Source organism: Magnolia sinica, chromosome 12 (genome assembly GCF_029962835.1).
Source record: "Magnolia sinica isolate HGM2019 chromosome 12, MsV1, whole genome shotgun sequence".
NCBI classification, from domain to species: domain Eukaryota; kingdom Viridiplantae; phylum Streptophyta; class Magnoliopsida; order Magnoliales; family Magnoliaceae; genus Magnolia; species Magnolia sinica.
In genome coordinates, this window is record NC_080584.1 from 11,201,765 (window position 1) to 11,217,245 (window position 15,481).

At 41.1% G+C, this 15,481-nt stretch overlaps 1 long non-coding RNA gene and 1 other non-coding gene across 2 annotated transcripts; both read left to right on the plus strand.

Moving 5' to 3' along the window:
* The first annotated feature begins 534 nt into the window (after positions 1-534).
* On the plus strand, positions 535-15,477 carry LOC131220915 (uncharacterized). The gene is made up of 3 exons (XR_009158885.1): positions 535-1,567; positions 2,693-3,343; positions 15,257-15,477. It is a non-coding gene; the product is annotated as an uncharacterized LOC131220915 (long non-coding RNA).
* LOC131222235 (small nucleolar RNA R71) lies at positions 11,591-11,697 on the plus strand. Its single transcript, XR_009159942.1, has one exon. It is a non-coding gene; the product is annotated as a small nucleolar RNA R71 (small nucleolar RNA).
* Positions 15,478-15,481: the final 4 nt, after the last annotated feature.

The window sequence follows — 15,481 nt, forward strand, 5'->3', positions numbered from 1 at the left end:
TTTCAGTTTGTATGTTGGGGGTCCATTTTTCAGTGATCCAGCCCATTTTTTCCATTGGGCCCATCATGGATTGACCCAGATTGGAAGATCCTAGCACCCAATCTTTTCCCTTATTTGAGTTGAATGTGTAGAACTGTTGTATTTGTCTTTGTAGCAGTCTATTTGCAGGACACAAATTGAAATGTTCTGGTTTCGATTCAGGATACTTTTATGAAATGGTCGATCGATGGTGGTGCCCGATAGACCACTTCTCTGGAATCTTTATTGTTGAAACATCGCCATACTTCTACAAACTGAAAATGCAAGTATTCTTTGTGTAGGATCATATAATTCCTCTCTTCTTAGATTTCATTCATTCTTCATAAGTGCATTAATTTATTTTCTTCTCTAACAACAAGGATACCATTTGCTATCCACTCCATCCTTCTCTACACCCTCTAATCCATTGTGGCTGCAGAGATTTATCATACAACGAATTATCAGGAAGCTTTCCCTCTTGGGGTAGCCAACAAGGTTTACAACTGTACGTCTCATCCTTCTAATCTTCATTTCTCTAGTTTCATTGCAATCCATTTTCATCTACAAGGACTAATTTAGCATCGTACTCTGTTTCTTTCTTCTTAGATTGTAGAGATGTTTTGCCTTCGGCACATTTGGTCAAGAGGGATCATCATTGCACAATACATGTCACGTGGGGGTGGTGGGTCCTATCCATACTGGTAGCCCTTGGTTGAAAATTACATTGAAAAGGACTAGCCAATCCAATAAAAATGGTGGTCTTTGAGTAGATGATTAAAACAAAAGTGGATTCAATTGGAGAAACCAATGTCTAGGATTGTTTGTTCATAGTGGTTTAATAGTGGGCATCTATGGAAAGGACCCAACTAGATGGACAGTATAGATCCTCCTCCCCTCATGCTTGGTATTGTGTGATAACTGTGTCTTCCTAATCCATCGTGGCAATATATAAACATGGCTGGGATTGTATTCAAACTTTTTATTGCTAGCACAAAACATTCAATTAATGACTTTTGGTCCTTTGCCAGCAGTTCAACCAAACTGCCTATAAATTTGACCATCTGTTTCATAATAATTGTGTGGATGCCTTATCACTTTATTGGGTACCCAGTATTCCACTGAGCCCATAGGCAACTGTATACATGTTCGTATGATCAGGAGATACAAGCCATGTCTGATCCAAGCTCCACCAAGTGGATGACCAAGCCCTACAATCAGACTGATACAGTCATCAGCTGAGCCATACATGTACATTGAAAGGGGACCCACAATTATTTTAAAGCTGTCCACCAGTGCTGTACATGTTTGGCCCATCTGATGATTTGGCCTGATATTTGTACCATGCGATGATCAACATGATCCGGCCTGCCTGATGCACGGGTCAGATTTCAGTGTTTATGCGTGTGTGGAGAGGCATGTGTGAGGCTTAACAAAGATTTGGGTACCTAACTGCCTGTAATAGTGGTACTGATTAGGGGCTCCTGGTCTGGTCTGTTCTGTGCAGGAACTTGGTGGCCAACAACTTTGTCATTGATGATTCTAACAGCAGGTTTTACAGAATTCCTTAAAATTTTTCTTTCTAATCTTTGAGGAGTTATTGTTTTGTTGCACTTGAGGTTCCATTGCCTTGGCTTACATGGGGTGTCTATGATGCCTGGATAGAGTCAAATAATCTAAACCATCCATCTAGTGGGCCATGCACAAGAGAGTGATGGGACAGCTACTGGCTGCATGAGTTTTCCTTGCTGATTATGGACCATAGGACAATTTTGTTTTTATCTCCTTATATGGAGGCATTAATCAGATGTATAGGACTGTCCAACTAATATGTTATTTACCCGAAGTCCATCTGCGGCAATGCCTATCAGGTGAACGGTTCGTATCATCTGTCCAAGGGGTTACGTATGCCCGTAATGAATTTGCCAAAGAAAAGATCCTCCAACATGACAGATCAGGGCCAGCCTCTTTATCTTATAAAAGCCTTTGCGAAACTATAACTGCACATAGATACCTGCTTCACGTGCATCGGTTGGATCTATATTGTGGTGTCTTCCACGGTGCACACTTGAGATCATCATTATTCAATTTGTTGAGATGACTACTGATAGATCATGTGGACATCATGGAATTCATGATATGAGTATGATGACACTAGTGTATGTTTCAGGATATTTATTTTGTGGGACACCATGCAGATGGACGATTGGCAAGTGTCATGGATGTGCTCCCCACAAATGAGAGTTCGATTCCCCTCCTTGGGATTACTCAATGCACGTGGTTTGCTGGTGATTGCGTGCATCCGTAAGGAATAGTCTCGCCTTAAAATGGGGCGGGTATGCCCCGACGTCATAAAAATAAAAAATAAAAAAATTGTGGGATACCATGCGGATGGCCCATATCCCAAAAGGGGGATTGGACTGTGATAGGCATCTATGCAATGGCATTAAAAGGGAATGGTTTGCCTAAAACAGAGAAATGGTCCACCTAAATGAGAGCCATCTAATCACTAGCACGTATGCCTATGGTCCGTCCGCCCACTAGATCAGCATTCCCTATCAGAGTACACATTTGCAATGTGTAAGAGGGAACTTCCTACTGTTTTTATACTACCAACATCATAATAGAATTCCTTATTTGTTAACGGCTTCTCAATGCATGATTTTTTTGCATTCAGTATTTTGCCTCGAGGGTTGAATTGTCTTCAGCGAAATTTCCCATGTAATCGGGGTTCTCCGCGCTGTAAGCCATCTTTGTTCTTCTCCTTATCCTTTTATAGATGGATATGTATGATCAGATTGTGATGACGACCACCTACCTGAGGTACCTTTTTTTTTAGTATGTTCTTGGTTGGCTGCACCATGTGATCATGATCTGAAGAATCATTGTTCAGCTTGTTAGACTAGCGATGTTGTTCTTTTGGCTTGTGTACTGTTCTGCCTTTTCTTATTCTTTTGGTTGCCGTTGTATGATTGCTTTTTAGTCCTAATGTAAATTCATGCATTCTGTCTCATTGAAATGGAAAATTACAAAAATGTGCTTCTCTGAGGGTGCATTTGGGTTGCACCAAATATCATGAAATTTGGTGCAACCAACCAAATACAACCTTATAAGCCACAGATGGTACCAAAAATGTCGGTGTTGGCTGCCAATGTTGTTGTAATTGTACTTTTGTTTTTGCTTTCCAGTAAAGAATCTTTTATTCATCAAAAAATAAAATAAAATAAAGGGATCGGAAAATCCGTGCATAATGAAACTAGCGGGTATGGTAGATGCAACGCACGTGGAGAGATAGATAGGAGAGAGAGTTCCAAGAGCAAGGGTGCAGGTGTTCACTCCCCAAGTATAGGGTTGTGATGTAGTAATAAACTCGGTAAGACCGAGGTCGAATCCACAGGGACTGATACCTGTACGTTATCTGAAACCAAGTAGAACTAGTACTAGACTAAGATGTGATCTAAACCAAATAGGATTTAAGAAATAATTGTGGAATAATTATCTAAAAGTTTAAGGAATTCAGAGGAAGGGAACTAGGGATTCAGAGGATCCACTTGTAGAGATCAGGGAGATCTTATACCTGCATCAAGGATTATGGAATTCAAACTGAACTTACTTGATTTGGTTTTCAAGAGATGAAAGGTGTATGAATTAGAATGGATTCCATCACTAAACCATGCCCAGGAGACAAAGTAAACAATAGAATTAAACTAATTTCCAACCAATCAACAATGTATGAAGATCAGGAAGGTACTGTCATCCTACCATGCCCATGGGACAATGATGAACAACAGGGCTTCCTGACTTCATAAATATAAAAAGAGGAAAGAAATATTCAAAGCCATTGCAAACCCATTGTAATTTCTGTCACAACAGACCATTAAAGACTAATAAAAATATTCCTCATAATAACCAACTAAATCAAATTAAGTTCAGAAATTTAATCTACACGCATGAAACAGTATCTCCCATCTCGCTACAGGCTTCACCTCTTAGCCCTAGCTAAGAGGTTTAGCCACACATGATATGAGCTAAATTCTAATTAAAAGAAAGAAGAAGAAGAAGAAGAAGAAGAAAAAAATCGGATCAGCTCCCACGTCCAGCTCCTTTCCTCAAGAAAACAAAACCCAAAACTCTTCCCAGCCGTGCACTCCACGTTCCCTGGTTACAGCAGCAGCAGAAAAAACCGAGCACCTTTCAACCGAGCTCTCCCTTTTTCCTTTTTTTTCTTCCTTCTCGTTTCTCACGTTTCTTCTTTCCTTTCTTCACATGCGCCCGCCTTGTTTTCAAGCTTCCCTGCCAAACTCTTGCTCACGTCCCCTCAAAGCTCTCTCTTTTCTTCCTTTTATCCCTTGCTAGGGACGGAGGAGCGAGGTTATTGTATTCGAAACGGAAACAAATTCGTTTACGCAGACACAACTGACGCAGCCGAGAATTTCGCAGAAAAGTACTTCCGTTTAGCTTGAGATTTTGGACGACTGATCGTCCAAAATCGGAATCGGACTTCTTGGTGGGGTTCAGGATCTCCTACTCTATCATTTGAACGGTCTGGATCATTGATCCGGTCGTGATTGACATCACAAAAGGGGCCACGGAGAGCGGCAGCGTCCGGGCGCTGTTTGGACTCTCTGCCTGTGCAGGACTTGCACTGAGCTACTAGTGGGGCCCATTACCTTGTCGCTTGAGAAATCCAAACCGTCCATTAGATTCGTGACAAAATTTTGGTAAGAGGGATGGATTTTGGATCAGATTCGGCGTGACCCACGGAAGAAATCAGCTGCAATAGTTGTAGGGCAGTCCATTTGTGACCATTGAAACCAACAAGTGTGCATGCATGAGTGCATAAAGTCAACATGGGTTTGGCTAAATCGAGCCCCTCTGCATGATGGACGGCTCGGATTGAGCATTTGGACCATGATGATGGCCCACTGAGATCATCCTCCGTCTCTGTTTCATGACAGAAACGGAGTTCACGTAAACAGAGTTCACTTCCCTGTGTTGCCATGCACTCTTAGTGCAAAAAGTGTAGTATATACACTGTATAATGATTATGAGAAATCCACACCATTCATCTTGTTCTCTATTCATTTGAACCGTGGGGGCCAAAGTTAAAGCGTATCTGGACAGCGGGTGGGCCCCAAATCAGGATTTTATGGACTGATCTGTTAGTTCAGCTACTTTCACGAGGATCCAATGGCTGAAATTTGACGTGTACGGTTAGTTTTTGGTCCTCGAGCCATGTATAAAGTTTTGAGCTGATCGGATGGCGAGAACCCCGTGATCTTGCATTTTGGACGTCTTTTAGGCCACTTAAGCTTCAGTTTCTTGATTTTCGCGGACCCTTAGTGTATAATTCCGTTGCTCTTGGTCTTCTAGAGTTCGTTCCTTGCCTTGGTGCTTCTGGAGCGTCAAATCCATGCATTTACCACCCTTTTTCAGTCCAGGTTCTTAAACACACTCTGCATTACAAACACGATTAAATCAGCCATTAAACGGTATTATGTTTGTAGATCCAAGTAATAACTGGGGTCTAATATGCAATATTTAACCCTCAACACAACCCCCAACCAGCATCTTGCTAGTCCCGAGCAAGGTATGCGAAAAAATAAATTGAGAATTACAGGACAATTTCTACAAACCCAAGAGATTTATGAAACACAATTCAGATACTCGAATTAAAAAAAACTAAGATTCATGAATGTTGGCATTACTTTCTCCTGAAATCAAGCTCACGATAAACCAAATTCAAAGTATTAGTCCCTTAATTAGAATAATCCTAAACATTGAGTTCCACAGGTGTAAAGTGTAATCCCAACTTTCAACATTAATATTCAATTCTTTATTTCAGGATATCGTTGGTAACCAATATGAGTATTCATAATAACCAAAGCTTGCCTCAAAGATCATCTTTTCATTCTTTCAGCTCTTTTTTTTTTTTTTTTTTTTTTTTAAGACTAAAAAACCAAGAAGGGGATTAAGTCCTCACTTATAGGGAGCAAACCTATAGTGAAGATTCTTTGCCTAACCTTTTTCAACGGTATCTTTTCCTTTTAATTGATCATGACGGGCAATTGTTCAAGTTGGTTCCTTCTATGCTTACTGATCACCAAATTAACCCTTCAGTTTCAAACTGAAATCTTAATGTGTAAGCGAGATGTGACATGTGAAATCATGACTCAATCAATGTTTACAACTTCTAATCATGGATTAATAATTAAACTTAACTGTGAAATCTAACGAGCAACTGAATCCAAGAGCAGTAAATCACCAACATTCCATATCCTGTAATTCTAAATCAAAGATGGATGTCAAATCACTTTGAATTACCAGAAAGTCCAGAAAAATTTTTAAAAATTTTCACAATTTTTGCTCAAGAAAATACTGATTAGGTAACCTAATCTCCCACCCCCAACCTAAAAGCTACATTGTCCTCAATGTAAAGGATATGAGTATGGAATGCGCATAGGACAACAAAAGTAAAGAAAAAGTGAAGGGAAGATAGTACCTGGATGATGAATCGTGAGAGACTTTCCAAGAGATCGCAGCATGGAATCCGGTCAGCACGAGAGAGAAAGTAACACAAAACTAACAAAAATAAAATCCTACCTATACCACTTTCGCAGGTGCTCTCGATTGCATTTAGCGCATGCAACAAGCCTTTAAACCCCTAGGTTACCCCTAGTGGACGAGTTGTAGTCTCGTGAGGGTTTGCAGCAATGCTACCCACAAACATTGAACTAATGAATGAGAAAAGTGAAATGGAATGAAAATTTGGGTTGCGTCCTAGGAGCGCTAAGTTTAACGTCTTCAACTAGACAAGAATGGACCATGAATTAATCAATCTTGATAACCTGGGTCCGATTAGGAGATTAATCCTGGTAAACAGGATCAGTCAGAGGCATGGACATGTCCTCTGAATCAAATTTCTCGACAAATGGTTTCAATCGATGTCCATTGACTTTAAACTCCTTGTCATTGTCGGGATCTCTTATCTCAACGGCCCCATGAGGAAAAACAGTGACAACAATATAAGGACCGATCCAACGAGATCGAAGCTTACCCGGAAAGAGATGTAATCGAGAATTGTACAAAAGGACCTTCTGACCAGGCGTGAATGATTTTCGCAAAATGTGTTGGTCATGAAATGCTTTCATCTTGTCCTTGTAAATTCTCGAATTATCGTACACATCTTTCCGGATTTCTTCAAGTTCATTCAATTGAAGTTTGCGTAGTGAGCCAGCGTTGTCCAGATTGAAATTAAGATTTTTGATCGCCCAGTACGCTTTATGTTCCAACTCCACAGGCAAGTGACAAGCTTTCCCATAGACAAGTCTAAAGGGAGACATTCCAATAGAGGTTTTAAAGGCAGTACGGTATGCCCATAAGGCATCGGTCAATCGGATTGACCAATCCTTACGATCTGGGTTAACCGTTTTCTCCAAAATGTGTTTGATCTCCCTATTTGAAATCTCAGCTTGTCCACTTGTTTGTGGATGGTATGGGGTGCTCACCTTATGGGAGATACCGTATTTCTTCATTAAGCTCTCGAATGGTCTATTACAAAAGTGTGAGCCCCCATCACTAATGATGGCTCGAGGCGTTCCGAATCGAGAAAGAATGTTTTCTTTTAGGAACTTAATGACCGTGCGATGGTCATTCTTTCGACACGGAATCGCTTCGACCCATTTAGTGACATAATCCACGGCGAGTAAAATATACAGATTTCCAAACGATTTGGGGAATGGTCCTATGAAATCGATGCCCCAGCAATCAAATGCTTCAATGATAAGAATGGGATTCAAAGGCATCATATTTCGACGGGACAATGCTCCCAATTTCTAACAACGCTCACAAGCTTTGCAAAACTCATGAGTGTCCCTAAACATAGTGGGCCAGTAAAAGCCACACTGCAGGATCTTGGCCGTGGTCTTTTTAGCAGAAAAGTGACCACCACAGGCCTCTGAGTGACAGAAGGAGATGACGCTCTGATGCTCATCGTCTGGTACACATCTCCTTAGAATTTGGTCTGGGCAATATTTAAATAAGTAAGGATTATCCCAGAAAAAGTTGTGCACCTCGGTGAAAAATTTCTTCTCATCTTGCGCAGTCCACTGTGTCGGTATGGCACCTGTAGCAAGATAATTAGCAATATCAGTGAACCAAGGTGAATGGGAGACTCTGAACAGTTGTTCATCAGGGAACATATCATTGATATGGGTCGCCTCAAGGGAATCAGAGGTATTAAGGCGAGAAAGGTGATCGGCCACTACATTCTCTACTCCTTTTTTATCTTTAATTTTCAAATCAAATTCTTGGAGTAGAAGGATCCATCGTATCAAGCGGGGCTTATAATCATTCTTAGAGAGAAGATACTTCAGTGCTGCATGATCTGTATAGATAATGATCTTGGATCCGATCAAGTAGGACCTAAATTTGTCCAAGGCGAACACTACAGCTAAGAGTTTCTTTTCCGTAGTCGAGTAGTTCACCTGGGCAGGATTTAGAGTCCTACTTGCGTAATGAATGACGTAGGGCTTCTTATCTTTTCTCTGGCCTAGGACCGCCCCAAGAGCATAATCAGAAGCGTCGCACATAAGCTCAAAAGGAAGGCTCCAGTCGGGTGGCTGCATGATAGGTGCAGTGGTTAACGTGCCCTTAAGCTTGGTGAAAGCTTCCTGGCACTGCTCAGTCCACTCGTACGGAACATCCTTTTGAAGAAGATTACATAAAGGACGAGAAAGAAGACTAAAGTCCTTTATGAATCGCCTGTAAAATCCTGCGTGTCCTAAGAAGGATCGCACGTCTCTGATGTTCTTGGGTAGAGGTAGGTTAGAGATAAGATCGATTTTTGCCTTATCTACCTCGATTCCCTTGGACGAGATGATATGCCCAAGGACAATTCCCTTCTGAACCATGAAATAGCACTTCTCCCAATTAAGTACCAAGTTCTTCACATCTTTTCAGCACACATTTAAGACTTTTCAAGCACTTGCTGAAAGATGGACCGTAAACAGAGAAATCGTCCATGAAGACCTATAGATATTGCCCCACCATATCAGAAAAGATACTAAGCATACATCGCTGAAAGGTGGCAGGGGCATTACATAGTCCGAATGGCATCCTTCGATAGGCAAAGGTGCCATAGGGACATGTAAATGTGGTCTTTTCCTGGTCTTCAAGAGCTATCTCTATCTGGTTGTAGCCCAAATACCCGTCAAGGAAACTGTAATAGGAATGACCAGCTAACCTTTCCAGGATCTGATGAATGAATGGTAAAGGAAAGTGGTCTTTCCTCGTGACGGTATTCAACTTCCTGTAGTCAATGCCCATTCTCTAACCAGTAGTGACTCTAGTTGGCACGAGTTCATTATTAGCATTGGCTACGATGGTGATTTCGGACTTCTTAGGAACCACTTGAGTTGGACTCACCCATTGACTATCAGATATAGGGTATATAATACCCACATCCAATAGTTTAAGAACCTCGGCCTTAACCACTTCCTTCATATTTAGATTTAGTCTACGTTGTGGTTGCCGAGCAGTTTTTGCATTATCCTCAAGATATATGTGGTGAGTACAAATCGAGGGATCGATTCCTTTGAGGTCCGCTATCGTCCATCCCAGGGCTCATTTATGCTCAATGAGAGTAGATATAAGCATACTCTCCTGTTCTTTCTCTAGGTGGGCAGAGATCACCACCGGTTATGTCTCATCTTGACCTAAATAGGCATATTTCAAATCAGAGGGCAAAGGTTTTAGGTCAAGCTTCGGCGGCTTGAGGTTAGACGGTAGAGGCACTACATCGGTTCGTGGTAATTCTTCAAATTGTGGCCTCCACCGGTTAACTTCAAGTACCGGTGCAGTATCAAGCAAGGCGCACGTCTCCCTAATCATGTCATCATCAAAATCATGGGAGTGGGCCAGGCACGTCTCCAGATGGTCGGAGGATAAGGTCAGCGGTGTCGTATCTTTCACGAAAGAGTCAATCATGTTAATGTCGTGGAAATCATTATCATCCTCTGAGTTGCTGCCGTTATTGAAAAAAATGTTTGACTCCAATGTCAAATTTCCAAAAGACATAGTCATGATACCATTCCTACAATTGATAATTGCATTTGACGTGGCGAGGAATGGGCGACCAAGAATGACGGGAATCTGAGTGCTCATGTTATTGATGGGTTCGGTGTCCAGGATGATAAAATCTACAGGGTAGTAAAATCTATCGACCTGGACTAACACATCCTCAATTATCCCTCTTGGTACACGAACAGAGCGATCAGCAAGTTGTAGTGTGGTTAGGGTGGGTTTTAATTCACCCAAACCTAACTGTTTGTATACCGAGTAGGGAATCAGATTGACGCTCGCTCCTAAGTCAAGAAGTGCGTGATCAATTCGATGGTTCCCGATTACACATGATATGGTTGGGCTACCGGGATCCTTGAATTTCTGTGGCACGTCTTGCTTTAGGATGGCACTCACTTTCTCAGTCAAGAAGATTTTCTTTTGAATAATTTTCCGTCTTTTGGTCGTGCATAAGTCTTTCAGGAATTTGGCATATGAAGGTATCTGTTTAACGACATCAAGTAGAGGAATGTTGACTTTCAGCTGTTTCAACACCTCTAGGATATCCTGAGAGTTAGAAAGAGGTTTTGGTGAAACCAACCGTTGAGGGAATGGAGCAACTGGCTTCTCTAGAAGTTCCGGTTCTACTTTTTGTGGGGCATCACTGGATCCATCATTGTTGTCCTTTTCTGGTTCTTGAGGCTTTTCGGGCCTAACCGGAAGAGTTTTATCAATGATTTTCCCACTCCTAATAGTGGTGATGGATTTAGCATGCCCCATCTGATTTGAAGAGCTGGGATCATTATTCTCGTACTGCAGTTTAGGATTGGGGAGAGGTTGTGCAGGAAGCATCCCCTTTTCTATAACCGTCATACGAGAATCTATCTTTTGCATAAAATCTGTGATTCCCCGCATTGCCTGAGCCAGCTCTTGTATGGGATTTTGAACCGGTTCCTCTTGAGGTTTCACTTGATTTGGATTTTGATTGAAGAAACCTGGAGGAGTCGCCGTTTGTCCATTCCTCCAACTAAAGTTTGGATGATTTTTCCAGCCAGGATTGTATGTGTTAGAGTTAGGTCCAGTAAAAGGTCTTTGATAGTTATTTACGGCATTGGCTTGTTCATTCAACACTTCTCGAAAGGTAGGTATTGTAGGACAGTTTTCAGTTGTGTGAATGTTGCAATCACAGATGCCGCACACAATTTCATTGACCTTATCCTTCTTTCCTTCCATGGCCTCAACTTTCCTTATGAGCGTAGTTACTTTACACTTGAGATCATCCTCTTCTTTCAAGAGATATAATCCACCTTTCTCCTTTAATTGAGTCGGCCTAGACGTGGTGTTCGACTTTGGGTAATAGTCCCAAGATTGTGTTTTTTCAGCCAAACTGTCGAGGTAGTCCCATACCTCGTCGACATCTTTATTAATGAACTCTCCATTACACATTGTCTCGACCATTTGGCGCATGGAAGATGTCAGTCCATCATAGAAAAAATTTGTAATGCGCCACGTTTCAAATCCGTGTTGTGGGCATGAACTGACCAAATCTTTGAACCTTTCCCAACATTGGAAGAATGTTTCATCTTCCTTTTGGGCAAAGTTCATGATTGCTTTTCTGAGGGTAATCGTTTTATGATGTGGGAAGAACTTTTTATGAATTCCCTCCGCATGTCGCTCCATGTGCCAATGGATCTAGGACACGTGAATGTAACCACGTCTTAGCTTTCTCTTTTAAGGAAAAAGGAAAGAGTTTCACTCTGAATCTTCAGATACATTAGGAAAACATAATATGGCTATTATCTCATCGAACTCTTTCAAATGTAAATATGGACTTTCAGATTCAAGTCCATGGAATTTGGGAAGGAGTTGGATAACTCCTGGCTTGATGTCCATTTGTCCTGTGTTTTCAGGAAAAATCATGCATGAGGGCGTACTCACTCCTGCCGGTTGTAGATAATCTCGTAGAGTACGAGGCGGGGGTGCCTGTTGCACCTCATTTTCATCTTGGGTATCCTCCACCCTTGGTGGAAGTAGAGGAGGTTGGTCTTCAGCCATAACTTCACTTAACTCAGGGGATTTCGAGCGGTGTCTAGTCCTGCGATGGATAGTCAACCCCTCAACCAATCCTCCTTCAGTCAAGAGACATCGAGTGTTGTCACGGGCCCACTTGGGCATGAAAACACTCGCAGCCCTCAATTAAAAACCTAATCCTAAGAAAAGAAAATCTAGAAAGAAAGAGAGGGAGAGTTGGAAAGGAATTACCAAATTGAAGCTCTTAAGTTAAGGACCTGCAAAATAAAACAAAAATAAGTTAGATTCTAAAAAGAAAAATAGCAGTAAATTAGTTTCTAAAAGAAAGAATTCTTAAAAGAAAGTGGATATTTCTAAAATAAATTAGGAACGATCTAAACTAGAAAGTAGATTATTAAAAGAGAACTGAAAGATAGGAAGTAGGGAAAGAGCTTACCAAATTAGAAATTTCTATCTTAAAGGCCTACAAAATAAGAAGCTTAGTTTCTAAACAAAAATCCTAAAAATAAATGAAAAAATAAATTAGATTTAAAAAGAGTTAAAAATAGAAAGTGAAAAACAAAAGAGAAAAGTTTCGAAAATTAGAGGATTTTTCTAGAAAGGGAAATAACTACCCTAGTTTCTAAAAATAAACTGCTTCCTAAAAATAGAAAAAATACTAGAATTAAAAAAATTTCAAAATTTAAACCCTAATTCTAAAAGGTAAAAAGAGTAGAGAGATTAGGAAGGAATTACCAATTTAGAACTTATGTAAGGATCCTACAAAATCAGGAAAATAGGTTAGGTTCTAAAAATAAAATAAAATAAAAACCTTTAACCTAAAGTTAGTAAAATCCTAATCCTAACCCAATTCTAAAACTAATTAATTTCAGAAAAACGTAACCGTCAGTCCCCGGCAACGGCGCCAAAAACTTGTTCACTCCCCAAGTATAGGGTTGTGATGTAGTAATAAACTCGGTAAGACCGAGGTCGAATCCACAGGGACTGATACCTGTACGTCATCTGAAACCAAGTAGAACTAGTACTAGACTAAGATGTGATCTAAACCAAATAGGATTTAAGAAATAATTGTGGAATAATTATCTAAAAGTTTAAGGAATTCAGAGGAAGGGAACTAGGGATTCAGAGGATCCACTTGTAGAGATCAGGGAGATCTTATGCCTGCATCAAGGATTATGGAATTCAAACTGAACTTACTTGATTTGGTTTTCAAGAGATGAAAGGTGTATGAATTAGAATGGATTCCATCACTAAACCATGCCCAGGAGACAAAGTAAACAATAGAATTAAACTAATTTCCAACCAATCAACAATGTATGAAGATCAGGAAGGTACTGTCATCCTACCATGCCCATGGGACAATGATGAACAACAGGGCTTCCTGACTTCATAAATATAAAAAGAGGAAAGAAATATTCAAAGCCATTGCAAACCCATTGTAATTTCTGTCACAACAGACCATTAAAGACTAATAAAAATATTCCTTATAATAACCAACTAAATCAAATTAAGTTCAGAAATTTAATCTACTTGCATAGAATAGACTCTCCCATCTCGCTACAGGCTTCACCTCTTAGCCCTAGCTAAGAGGTTTAGCCACACATGATATGGGCTAAATTCTAATTAAAAGAAAGAAGAAGAAGAAGAAGAAAAAAAAAAAAAAAAAAACCGGATCAGCTCCCACGTCCAGCTCCTTTCCTCAAGAAAACAAAACCCAAAACTCTTCCCAGCCGTGCACTCCACGTTCCCGGGTTACAGCAGCAGCAGAAAAAAACTGAGTACCTTTTAACCGAGCTCTCCCTTTTTCCTTTTTTTTCTTCCTTCTCGTTTCTCACGTTTCTTCTTTCCTTTCTTCACATGCGCCCGCCTTGTTTTCAAGCTTCCCTGCCAAACTCTTGCTCACGTCCCCTCAAAGCTCTCTCTTTTCTTCCTTTTATCCCTTGCTAGGGACGGAGGAGCGAGGTTATTGTATTCGAAACGGAAACAAATTCGTTTACGCAGACACAACTGACGCAGCCGAGAATTTCGCAGAAAAGTACTTCCGTTTAGCTTGAGATTTTGGACGACTGATCGTCCAAAATCGGAATCGGACTTCTTGGTGGGGTTCAGGATCTCCTACTCTATCATTTGAACGGTCTGGATCATTGATCCGGTCGTGATTGACATCACAAAAGGGGCCACGGAGAGCGGCAGCGTCCGGGCGCTGTTTGGACTCTCTGCCTGCGCAGGACTTGCGCTGAGCTACTAGTGGGGCCCACTTACCTTGTCGCTTGAGAAATCCAAACCGTCCATTAGATTCGTGACAAAATTTTGGTAGAAGGGATGGATTTTGGATCAGATTCGGCGTGACCCACGGAAGAAATCAGCTGCAATAGTTGTAGGGCAGTCCATTTATGACCATTGAAACCAACAAGTGTGCATGCATGAGTGCATAAAGTCAACATGGGTTTGGCTAAATCGAGCCCCTCTGCATGATGGACGGCTCGGATTGAGCATTTGGACCATGATGATGGCCGACTGAGATCATCCTCAGTCTCTGTTTCATGACAGAAACGGAGTTCACGTAAACAAAGTTCACTTCCCTGTGTTGCCATGCACTCTTAGTGCAAAAAGTGTAGTATATACACTGTATAATGATTATGAGAAATCCACACCATTCATCTTGTTCTCCATTTCATTTGAACCGTGGGGGCCAAAGTTAAAGCGTATCTGGACAGCGGGTGGGCCCCAAATCAGGATTTTATGGACTGATCTGTTAGTTCAGCTACTTTCACGAGGATCCAATGGCTGAAATTTGACGTGTACGGTTAGTTTTTGGTCCTCGAGCCATGTATAAAGTTTTGAGCTGATCGGATGGCGAGAACCCCGTGATCTTGCATTTTGGACGTCTTTTGGGCCACTTAAGCTTCAGTTTCTCGATTTTCGTGGACCCTTAGTGTATAATTCCGTCACTCTTGGTCTTCTAGAGTCCGTTCCTTGCCTTGGTGCTTCTGGAGCGTCAAATCCATGCATTTACCACCCATTTTCAGTCCAGGTTCTTAAACACACTCTGCATTACAAACACGATTAAATCAGCCATTAAACGGTATTATGTTTGTAGATCCAAGTAATAACTGGGGTCTAATATGCAATATTTGACCCTCAACAGCAGGCCACACACACACACACAAGGGTAACATCATCGTCATTGTCATCATCTAAACCTTATCCCAACTAATTGGGGTTGGCTACATGAATTCTTTTCCGCCATTCCACTCTATTAGGGGCCGTAACTTCAGTTAGACCAATCTATTTTCACTAACTCCATCCACGCCCTTTTAGGCCTCCCCCTTGCCCTTTTAGAGCCTTTAACTTGTACCAACTCATTATTTCTAAT